The 10,941-nt window shown below is 39.9% G+C and overlaps 1 protein-coding gene across 4 annotated transcripts in view; it reads left to right on the top strand.

The window, feature by feature from the left end:
• The first annotated feature begins 3,936 nt into the window (after positions 1–3,936).
• The window catches only part of rabgap1 (RAB GTPase activating protein 1), a 65,220-nt gene continuing 58,215 nt past the window's right edge, over positions 3,937–10,941 (top strand). For all 4 annotated transcript variants that reach the window (XM_086152444.1, XM_086152443.1, XM_086152442.1 and 1 more), the window contains exon 1: positions 3,937–4,048. The gene's annotated coding sequence lies outside the window, so the exon portion shown is untranslated. The remainder of the gene's footprint in view (positions 4,049–10,941) is intronic.

The following is a 10,941-nucleotide window of genomic DNA, read 5'->3' as shown; positions in this document are numbered from 1 at the left end:
TCCATGGCAACGTCATCGCAACGTTAGTAACCGAACACTTAACATCAGTCCCACTCAAAGCCCGTGGCTTTTTCTGTGCTTTTCGAGTTCAAACGCATTTTGTGGTATGAAAACAATATTGCTCCAAGGTGAGGGAGGGGGAGCTGCGTTTTTTTTCGCGCTCCACCCGTAATCAGCTGAATCTTTTTTCGAGAGTATTTCTTTGGTTTTATTTTGTGCGTTTGCTAACTTCCGTGAAGTTGTTTGTTCGGTTATTTTGTATCGGGATCTTTGTTCCTCTTGTTTCAAGCCTTTTACTCTATGCTGCTTGTGTCAAATGCTCTTTTGTCGTCCGGTGATCAGACATGTTGTCGTCTGTAGGCCGTTAGCCTACACTGAGTTCACTGTCATTTTTGGGCATATCGGGCGGATCTTACAGCCCAACCTCCATCCTCTCCCTTTTTATAGATGCGGGGCTTGATTTAAATGACCCTGAAGAAACAAGGGACATCATACCATATCTTTTCTCTTGCTCCTACGAGTGAAAATGGCAGTTTAAGGGTATTGTAAGATAATTCTATATTGATCAGAAATAATAATGAAAAGCACGCTTGGAATCTTACACCTTCCAGCGTACTCTCCGATGATAAGGAGCCAATAAAGGACAAGTACAGACGAATATACATGCAGCTGTGAGCCGCAGAATTCACTCTGACCTGACGTGACAGCATTATGTTAAGGTGACCTGCTTCTTAGAGGTAAATGCAAGAGCTTTTGGTGAGAGCCCACCGTTTTTGTGTTTTTAGATATGGCTCCGGCGCCTACCGTCGCTTTGCGTTTGTTTACAACTTCGCAGGTTGTGCAACGTGAAGTGTCATGCTGTGTGCGGTGCAAAACGTCACGCCTGCTGCAACGGCACCGTATCACTCCATGGTCCTCAACTGAAGGACATCTGGAGGAAGGGAAGACTCGGGCGAGAGATACTTGTAGTAATGCCTGCCTCCAGTAGAGGAGGCTAAATCCTTGCGTGTTTGAATTGCTCAGGGAAGAACGCTCGGCTTCACAGGCAGTTTCTTATTTAATCGGTTAAAATATTCAGAAGCATAAATCTGATTTTTTTTTTTTTTTGCCTCTGCTGGCTTATTTTTGTGACAGTATTGAGAGTATTGATATTGGCTTTTCTTTTTTCTGTTGTCATGGAAAAAGCTGGACACTGCTGTAAGGAAAAAAAAGCAGTATTGTTAATATCAAGCTAATGTCACAGTGATACTTTATGTTTCCTTTAAAGTAAACTGCTGTAGAAGTCATTGCACTGGACTATTCCCCACCCCATCAACGCCAGCAGGTGCATTTTGACCATTGGTGCCCCGCCTCAACACACACACACACACACACACATACACACACACACACACATACACACACACATACACACACACACACACACACACACACACACACACACGCACACACCTTCCTCCCTGCCTGCATTCTTTGTCATGCATGCAATATAGTCCCTCTTGTGATGGCAGAGGAATACGATTGATTCTGTAGTTGTGATACAACACACCCAGCGCTGTAAGAATTCTGCACATGCCCACTGTGTGGCCACGTCAAGTGCTGAAATTTGACCCGTTTGCTAGTTTAAATACATTGCTGGTTAATATACAGATTATTATTCTTACCATGTTTGGTTGTTGTAGTGGTATTTTTCCTTCTTGATATATTCTAAGTCCGCCTATTTGTTTGGGGTCTGAGTAACTTGCTTAAAATGTTCTTTTTTATTCTTTTTTTTGGGCAAGAGACGTCTGGTAATTATATATTACATGGGAAAATACACATTTGTTGATTGTGAATTATATGATGAGCTAATGTTTTCTGATTTATCATGTCTGTATTAGACATTTTATTTGCAAATCTATTGTTCGATTGGAATGTAAATGAACTAAGAGATGGTACACATCTGTCATTGTATACAGTCTGGCGCCATCATTCGATGGATTTAGTAAAGATGCTCATTTCTACAACCTGTGAAAACCAGATATATATTTAAATGTTCAAAATTGTCGGGGCAGTTTTTTTAATGTTTCAGAATGAGGAAAATAAAATCCTTTGGAGACAGCATATTTAAAATGTCCCCAGAATGAATAATACTGTTATGTATTCCATTTATTTCCTTGGAAATATCACATTGTGAAAGGTTTCCCTTTTACTTAACTGTACGGTATAGCAGTAAGTCTAAATTGTGATGATGCGGAATTATGTGCTATTAATGATTGATGAAATGTGAATTGTGCGAATGATTACTTCTTCCTTGCATGTTCTACCTTGTTCACCTGTGTTACCAAATTACAGACAGTTTAGTTGTGCAGCAAATGGCTTCTGTGTTGCACTGGGATTTGGAAGTTGTGAAAAGGATGATTTCAGCACATGAAACTGCATGCTACAATAAATCAACAACATACACCGCAACTTGATGGTTTCTTTTCCCCTGCATTTCTTTACAGATTACATTCGGTTATCACATATCACTGAGTTTAGGGAGCATATTGGTGCGAAATACAATTCAGATACACATTAATCTTCCAACAAAATACAATTGGTCAGGACGAGGTGTGCGAATCTCGATCATAATTATGATGCCATTGTTGTTTTCTCCCATTATCTGATCCATTCAATACCACAATGTGCCAGAAATTGATGCTTATTTGAGATTATGAAGCCAAATTTAATACAATCGGTCACATTGGTATACTGTATGTTTTGTGTGCTTTTCCCCTCAGAGGCAACCTTAAAATCAGGAATTACCCCCCCCAAATTGAAGTAAATGACTTACTGAAGTAAAAAGATTCAAGAGTATCTAGAAATCAAGAATAAATACATTAAAACCAAATGCAGGCTTTCACCAGTTCTAGAGGACATTCAGAGATGGTGCTTTCAGTTTGTGCATTTTGAGCCGGAAAGAGAAGTCCCAATATAACTGATTTATTCTTATTTTGCAAGATATATCATTGCACTTCTTGAGGTGTAATATATCTTTCACAGTCATGAACTTAGAAATACCAAGCAAATCAACTTGAGGAAGTCTGAAGTCTGCGAAGGACAAGGTTCTCATCTTTTGAGACCTGGACTTATTTGGCTTCTTAAGGGAGATTTGCTTTCAGATCTGAAACAACTACTGTGGTTATATGAAAATATATAAGTGGCATCATTCCCTGTTCCGTTGATCACACAAGAGTCCAGAAATTCTTTAGCTTTCATCTCACAAGATTTTTTTTTTCTAGATGGGAAACTCAACTGGCATACAGCAATGTTTAAAAGTCAAGTTCTTGACTGCGGGGTCTTGTTATTTTTATTTTGGTGAAATTATGAATGAATTTGAATTTCTAACTACTATGGGTTTCTCCCACTTATTTATTCAAACAATGAAGGGCATCCAGGCCACAGCACTGCCCCACAGGGTTCTGGACAGATGAATGTGATTTTCCACAGATCTTCCTATGAATGGATCAGCTGTTTAGGTAGAATGTGAAGAAATGTGAAATGGTATCATGACACGAAGGTTAGGGATGCAGAAATAAATGAGATGGTGTTGGATGCTTGCAAAAAACTGGGCCAGCAGTTTATAAGGTGATAGAAGAGAAACATATATCAGGCACCACTGGATGGAGTTCTACTTTCACTTAAGTCTGAATTGGGATCTAGGGTTGAGAGCTGTATGAGGAATATGACATTTTGACCCGCCACAGCGTTGAATAAAATTGAGGAAACAGCGGGTACGACTTAGCCCTTATTTAACGTCAGTTTGGATTTTTTCCAATTAAAATCGCCACCCGAGGGTACAGGTATCAAAGACGGACGACCCGCAGGTTAGACAAGACTTGATCATCATGTCATTTGGTGATGAGGCTAGAGGGGCACGGATAGGCGCATGCGCAGTGGCGGTGTCAGCGGGTTGGTTGAGCTTGTGTTTACAGCTCGGGTGGATGCTGTTGGCTTCTGATGTTATTAGGGAAAGTACAATGTACTACCAATTACCAGCGGAATAAAAAGAACAGTGGGAATAGAGGTAAGGTAGTTTGCGCGCAAAGTTGTATTCTTAATTGTATGTGTATTTTCAGTTGCAAAGAAACCTACATTTGTGTAGACATTTATTTCCTTGGAAGAAGGCTAGCAGACGTTTGCTAGCCAGCCAGCTATATTACAGTAATGGCCTGTATCTAGGCTCACCAGCGAGGGCTATTCAGGAAATGTCTTCACCGATACACCAAGAACACCCTGTCTTGGCACTTCACATCGATTTTGTCGCGTACTCGGAGCAATTCTGTGACTTGTTCATCACGATCTTCAACGTAAATATCGGTCTTTGACACGAACAGTGTTGACTAGCTGTCTTAGCTAACAGATAGGGCCAACGTTAACTGGTACCACAACTAAACATTAAAGCTTGTCTCGCCCAGTAATATCGCGTTATTATCCCGATTTGGTTCTTTTATTTCCTGCAACAGCTGTGGCTTTGACGATATATCCAGTTCCCACAAGGGGCAGGGCTGATATGTAGCCAGGCAGCCTTGTATCCAGATTAGCAAACTGGTGTTTGTGATACCAGCATCAATCATGACAGAAACCCATCGTTCCGGACAGGGGTGTATTATTTAACCAACACTTGTGCATGCTGTGTGGCCCTTTTCCCTTGTCACTGATAACACATTCTGGGCGGACACACCAGGTGGATATTGCGTGCTTGTGTGCTGTTTACTGTCGTTATGCAGCGTGTGTGCAGACTGTGTATGACGTAGTAACAGTAATATATGTCTATTCTCACCTATACTGACATCACTATCAGCTGATCGTATATTTGTTACTGTTAGCTTTTATGTTATAGTATAAATTTTTCCCCTTAGCTGTTCTTGACCGATATTCTAGTTTTGTCAGATTATGGTGATAATGATCGAATATATGTTTGTATAAAAATCAGTAAGAAGAAGTTTACAGATGGATCGTCTTATGGGACTCTGTCCATCAAACTATCAGATTGGTGCCAAAGCTCTGGTTCGGAAAAAGCAAAAAAAAACAAAAGAAACAAAAGAAACGACAAATATAAAACATGTCATCTTTAGCAGTAACCCACATGTCCCCTTAGGTTCCATTGTGATGTATCAAGAGATGAACAAAGAAGAACTGTGCTTTTTAAGGGTCAGGGAAAACTCAGTACATCTACTGTAAACCCCTGAATTAAGGAGTTTGAAATTAACCCATAAAATAAAGTCACTAATTACACTCCTATTGCTCTACTGGGTTAGCTTGTAAAGTAGCTATCAGATTAGTGAATAAAGAGAACAAATCATCAACAAGTTTTTGATATCTTCCTTTCTTCCAGAACTAGTTAGCAATTTAGCATGAAGTCACAGCTCGACTTCATGTCAGCTTCTTTTCTCTGAGCAACAAATTTGTGATTGCACAGTATCAAACAACCCAACACTTTGGACATTTCTTTCACATATCCTTGAACAGGGTTTGTGTCCATTAAGATATGCATGCAAATGGATTATGTCATCAGACAAGATAGAATGTTCATGTTATTGAGATGTAACCAAGAAAGGTGAGGCTGTCAGTATGATAGTAATATGGCCTGGCTAACTATGCCCAGCCATACAGTCCACAAAACTGTCGTTGGTAGTTTACCATTGATTTTTGTTAGGTATACAACAAATGTTTACCTGTGGAATAAAGATGGAAGTTTAGTATACTGTCACACACAATCAACATTTTAGTGCTTCAGTTTTTGTTAGAGGATTCTGTTATTGTCACATGATAAGGAAGGAGCGATCGAGGATTGTTTTCATAAAATCCCCGACAGTCTGATCACTGTGCTACAGAGTTATTGTCAGACTTTTTTTACTGTTCAGTGATGACCAGTGAAAGATTTGAATGAACTCTTTGACCCTGATTTAAAGTCCTCTGTTTTCCACAGCACCTGTCAGCCAGAAATGAATGTTGTGTCTTGGGGCAAGTCTGCACAACAGTGTAAATGGTTGAACAGCCACTTTACTAATGACAACAGAAATCGATGTAATGAGGACGTAATCTATTGCATGTTTAAATCGTGACAATTTGACAAGAAATTAATTAGACTTTTTTAAAACCCTGTAACATTAACTCAGACTTCACTAACCCTACCATTTATTAAACACACACCTTAAACCAAAGAGGTGTTCTGAGGCAAATGTAATGCTTACATCAAGACAAGGCACATAATTGTATGGATGGAACATTTTTCATATGCTGCTTTAATTAACACGTGTTCACATAAATAAAATGAGGTTCATTCAATTATTGTAAATAAAAAGATGCCTAAGGATGCAACACTTATCAGAATCAATTTGCAAGGTGCCCAGAGATTTCAATCTCTTAAGTTAACCATGCCAATGCGAACATCCAGCAGTGTGGTGATGAGATGTCGCTGATATGTGTTCAGAAAACTAGAATCTTTCAGGTACAGAGATGTTGAATTTGTGTGACGAATCCTTGCTATTGTAACCTATTCCATCATATATGATTTGGTACTCTGGTAATGTTCTGCTCCGAAATGTGCCCCCTGTTCAACTACGTCAGCAAGACTGTCATGAATGTACTTCAAAAAAAGATACAAATACAAATATAAAAAGGGGAAAAAGAAAGCATTGATAATATTGCACTGTCATGCAGAATCTCAGAATCTGGGCCACTGTGGTTGTTTAAGTTTGAATGTGAAACAATTTAATCTTGTCTCACACTCTATGTTTATGATCAAGCCCTAAGCCATTCTGTCTCTAGACACATACTTGCATTCTTTATCTGGAGGAAAATCAACAACATGGTCCTGATAAGTAATCATTAATTTTGCACAAAGCATACACACGCACACACACGCGAAGTCTCATCAATGACATGTTATGTTTTTTTGTACGTCTGAGGATATTGGTAAACCACACTGTTGTCCAACTCAACCAGCTCTTCAGATGTCAAAGGAAGACCTGCACCATGGGAGAACTGTTTTTTTCAGTCATGTGAGAGGGTTTTGTTGTTGTGTGAGACACTCAGAGGTCTCATTCCTTGGATCTGCATTGAGATAAGCGCTGGATGCTCCCCCTGTTCCAACGAAAATTAAATGAGGGCTCGAATGTGTGAGGCAGTGTGTCTCTTGTCTGATTTCTACAATTGATTGCCTACCAATTTGATGCTTGTTGTTTATACATTCTATTTTAGTTTTGGTTGGCTGCGAATTGCACCTAGTAATTCACCTTGTCTTAGTCCAGCATATTCCGTTGCTTTCGGTCTCCTTCCCTGTTGTGTAGGCCCCTGCCTTGTTTCAATTCTATCTGGCTGACTGAAATCACTGCTCTGAGGCCAGTTGAAAAGGAACTGTGTTGCAAGCCTGAATGCTCTCTGTCTGTGTCTTCTTTTCCCTTGTGAGGTGCTCACAGGCCCCAGCTGGTAGCCCAGAACAGCTCGTTCAGCCAGAGAGGGGTGGGGGGAAAATTAAATAAGACAACTGAGGCTACGGCATTTGTGTGCATGGATCGACATTTTATCTGCTTATTGTAGTTTCACTTGCAGTAGTTTTGTGTCTAGTTTAGATATACTGGCAGAGAGAGATCTCAGTCATTTGGATCCATAGCTGATATGTGCATGATCTTTTCACGTTGTCATCATTTTGTTTGCCGTTGAAATTGGAAAACTCAGCTTTATTACTTCAGTACCTTGTTTTCAAATATAGGCCTGCTTGTACCGTTGAGGAAACACACAAAAACACCTGCTTGAAATGATTTAAATGAACAGCACTGTCTAGACAACGAGCCAGAATACCAATAAGACTGGACGCCTTTCATTTTAAATTCTAATGTAGACAAACCCAGACATAATGCTGTCATGTCACTACAATGGCTTGGTATATTACCTCATGGAATAGTGCTGAATTAATCGGTTCATTGATTTTTTTAGCTTCACGTGATTACTAATTGTTCAGTGCCGGATTGCTTGGAGATCATGTTTGTTGAAAACTTTATGCCACTTCTCATTGAAAATACAGACAATAATACTGGTGTGAATTTGGGTACTGGGAAGTACAAATATTATACTTTGACTCTTTTATTATTCTTTTTTTCCCAGACATAATCAAATTAGACTGGTGGGTTGAGCTATTAGAAAAAAAGAATGCGCCTAGAGAAAACTCAAGGTTAAATTCAAGGATCTTAATGTCTAAAAGTAGATATTATTTTCAAACTGGACATTTTGAGACCTGTCAGGCATCCTCACAATGCATGGATCCGTTGCCTGGTTGTGGATCCTGCTAGAGCTATTAAAAGCATGAAAAGGTTGATAAGGGCCAGTGAAGCTTGGGAGAGGCCTCTTGCTGAGGCTTGGGAGGAAAGCAGGGTGACAAGGCAGCCATTATAACCCTTCTGGAGCTGCAGTTAATGGAGTGTGAGAGATGTGTGTTTATAAGAATGTGTGCCTGTAGGCTAGTGCGTATTTGGCATCACGATACAGCTGCCTGTGTGGAAGGATGTGTTACAGAGCACAAGGAGGAGTGGGCATGTGTGTGTCGATGCTCCACCCCTGGGGCTGATAGATGTTTCAGTACTTGGTGCTTTTGTTGCATTTTTCTACTGACGTCACAAGTTACTCATTAATGGTCTTGTTGGCATCAAAGAATTGAAAGGTGGTGTCTAATCACACGAAAAGAGCTAATGGAGGGCTTTTAGGGTGCAACTGTAAGAGCCCGGGCTTTATTTGTCTGTCATAAAGCATATGCAAAGTGAACACCACAGTGAATTTTCATTTGTTAAAGGTGTGGCTGGTTAACATTTTCTTATATTGAAGATATAATATATCACTATTATGCCTGATGTATGGTTCAAAAGGTATTCAAAACTCCCTTCTTTGTGTCACGAGTGTGCCTCAGGTGTTAAACCGGTCTGCAGGTCATCTCTCGCACCCTTTAAGAAGACGGTTAGAATCTGACACACTTGTCCACTAACTGTTTCCAAGCAGGTGATCTGTGCTTTTCTTCTGGTGTTTGAAGAGTGAATTATTACTACATGAAGCAATGAAGTATCCCACTCTACATACGTCTTCCTTCATGGATTCAATTATAACAAGCAAAATTGAAAAAAATACAAATTAAAGTAGTGTACAAATGAAAAACTCTAGTTACATATCCATAGCTGAACATTAATAATTAATATTAACATTAAAATTAAATAGGACTGGCCACTACCTGAGGAGACTGAAGTCATTTGGTGTCCTTAGCGGGACCCACTACACCTTCTACCAGTCTATGATAGCCAGCGCACTCCTCTTCGGTAAAGTGTGCTGGTGGGGCGGTGCCAGGACCGGTGACGTCAACAGACTCAACAAGATAGTGAGGAAACCCTGCTTGTTGGTGGGACTGAGCCTGGACCGTCTTCAGTCAGTGGCAGTGGGGAGGGGACTAGGAGTTATCCTGGACTATCCTTTCCACCCCCTTCACGACAAGCTGTAGCTGATGTGGCTGATGGGCAACTCAGCCAACGGTTCATCCCACCCCGGTGCAGAACTAAACGCTTCAGGCGCTCTTTTGTGCCCACAGCCATCAGACTGTATAACAGCAGTCTCTGACTGGCCTGAGGTGAATCTGTGCTGCTTCCAGCCTCACTACCGCACCCCATTCACATGACATACTCTAACCCTGCCGTCTTTCTTATCCTTGTTGGTCCCTGGCTGCGTGCATCCTGCATATTTTTGTTTATTTTATTCTTGTCATTGCTCTTGTCACTATATTGTCATTTAGCTCTGGTTGTCTGTATTTCACCCTTACTGTTCCATTAAGGTGTCCATTCTTATCCTTGATGTTGTTGCTGTTGTTGTTCTCCCGGCTGTCTATTTATTCGTGGATGTCTTGCTATCTTCTGTTCTCTAACTGTCTGTCTATTAATATTTATATTCATATTTAATCTTGACATTAAAACTGTTATGCTGCTGTAACAAAGGAATTTCCCCAATGGGGATCAATAAGGTTTATCTTATCTTATCTTATCTTATCTTATCTTATCTTATCTTATCTTATCTTATCTTAAGCACAGACGTATACACACTTTGTTGTTTACGCTTAACAGCATTAATCAAAATACAATATTGCTTACTTCACCGTTGAGGTTATCTTACAATTGTATGTGGATTCTCAGAGATTGATAAACAAATGGAAGTAGCGTCAGTGTATAACCAAAGAAGATTATATTAATATTTTCAATCAGGATTTTTTTCATATGTGGTATTGTCATTCATAATTTATGTGGCTGGATTCTTATGTTGATGCGATGTAAATGGGAAGAAAAGTTGTTGCAAAGCCTAAGTGGTGAAGCTTAAGATAACTGAAGGGTGTTTGTCTTGGTGTGTTGTGGTGTGATATTTTCTATGAAAATATCTTTCATATGTGCTTAACTGACTTTTCATCTAAGACCAGCCCTGACCTCGTGTGAAGTACACAGAGTTTTGTCTAAAATGTGCTGCTCTTGAGATAGTGCTGCCCGAGGAATTTTCATTTTCAGACCAACATGCCTGGTGGCACACAGAGAGGCCCAGGTGGGTTTGCTTACTCTGCAACATGGCGTGTGATGGAAAAATGGCCACAGCGCCAGGTCAGAACTAGCAATAAGAGTCTTCATTCTATTATGGCCAGTAGAACTGAGCCCAGAATACAACTCTTTATGTTCTGATTAAAGAAAATGGCTACATGCCTTTTTTTTTATTTATGTTCTTGAAATTTCTCCCCAGAATACACTAATTTCTGATTCTTAATTTTTCAAAGCAAAGCCTTGAAATAAATTAACTAAAATGTTAGAAAGTGTGTGACTAGCAACAGTCATTTGGGTGGAAACTTGAAAGAGAGACTTTAACTTTTTTGGGGGTGGCGTTGCATAGGAGGTAGAGCAATTGTGT

This window comes from Fistularia commersonii, chromosome 9 (genome assembly GCF_037954325.1).
Source record: "Fistularia commersonii isolate RoL2024-O1a breed Wild chromosome 9, RoL_Fcom_v1.0, whole genome shotgun sequence".
NCBI lineage: Eukaryota > Metazoa > Chordata > Actinopteri > Syngnathiformes > Fistulariidae > Fistularia > Fistularia commersonii.
The sequence above is the reverse complement of the archived record's forward strand: the minus strand, read 5'-3'. Positions and strand labels throughout refer to the sequence as shown.